Source organism: Poecilia formosa, unplaced genomic scaffold (assembly GCF_000485575.1).
Source record: "Poecilia formosa unplaced genomic scaffold, Poecilia_formosa-5.1.2 Scaffold371, whole genome shotgun sequence".
Lineage (NCBI taxonomy): Eukaryota > Metazoa > Chordata > Actinopteri > Cyprinodontiformes > Poeciliidae > Poecilia > Poecilia formosa.
In genome coordinates this window covers 287,586-288,881 of record NW_006800310.1, presented here as the reverse complement: position 1 = coordinate 288,881, position 1,296 = coordinate 287,586, and the positions used below count along the sequence as shown (strand labels likewise).

General features: G+C 42.8%; 1 protein-coding gene across 2 annotated transcripts in view; it reads left to right on the top strand.

Annotated features, from left to right (window-relative positions):
• The window catches only part of LOC103154038 (plexin-B2-like), a 35,432-nt gene that overhangs the window by 16,791 nt on the left and 17,345 nt on the right, over positions 1-1,296 (top strand). The gene's annotated exons all lie outside the window — the stretch shown is intronic.

Genomic DNA, 1,296 nt, shown 5'->3' with positions numbered 1-1,296 from the left:
TTCCGCCCCGTTACAGAGTAACCTCAGTGGAGTTCCGCCCCGTTACAGAGTAACCTCAGTGGAGTTCCGCCCCGTTACAGAGTAACCTCAGTGGAGTTCCGCCCCGTTACCTAGCAACCCAAGCTGAGTTCTGAAACATTTGGTCTGCTGATATTACTGCTGAACAATGGCTGCTGGAAAAGAACTGTTTTGTTGTTGACTTGCCATCCAGGAACCACTTGCTGCTTCCCTGCTGAGTGTGCAGGAGGCTCCACTTCTGCTTTTCAAAGATGTACAGATGCATAGTTGTGCATCTGTTTGCATGCGAGTGTACCGTTGGTTTGGAGGCGTGGCCAGCAGCAGCTACTGTGGATTTAAAGTGACAGAAGGCCCTAACGCAGCTGATGTCACCAAAATCTGGTTGATTTGTGCTAAAAATGTAAAGAACATGTTTTGTGTAGGCCATATGCCTATCCTAACCTGTTTGGGGAAGCATAACGGATTCAAAAGCTGCAAACCTGCCTCCAACAGTTAAAATATTTCATCACCTCCCGGATCCCCACATCTTCTAGGATGAGTGGAAGGAAAAACGTTGAAGCTGCTTTGAAATCTGGAGGAAACCGACGCCGAGAGCCTGTTTCGGTTTTCAAGCGTTGAATCAGGCTCCCGTGTTCAGATCTGTCTCCTTGGTGTCACAGTCTGAATAAAGACTCGAAGGCGACGCAGTCGCCGCCTCCTCCTGCGCCGCTGCGGTGAAGCTGCTCTGAGTTTGTCTCTCTTTGGAGATGTTTATTTTTATTTCCTGCTCTCTTTGTGACAACAGCAAGAACAAATCTGGAGCGCAAACAAGACAAATGTGCAAAGCACAGCTGGACTCCTTCACTTTAAATTCGTTTATATTTTTGTTTTGAGTCCCTTTAGCCCTGTTGTGTTTTAATCTTTGAGTTAAAGTTTCCAGAGTTGAACCAATTAGCTTTTTATCCTTGATTTCCTCCAACATTTATACATATATGCATTTTAAGATAGTTAAATTCTTTTTTTGTGCACAAAACCTTTAAAAGTGATAAATACGTCCAGATTTTATTTTTATGTTTTATATTTGATTTATATTCAGTAGAAAATTGCAAAAAAGTTATTTGATTGTTTTCTTTTGCACAAAATCATTTTTAGATAATGAGATTTTGTTTGGATTGCCGCGCCCCAAACGAACAGATTCTCTGACTCCAAACGAACAGTTTCTCTGACTCCAAACGAACAGATTCTCTGACTCCAAACGAACAGATTCTCTGACTCCAAACGAACAGATTCTCCGATTCC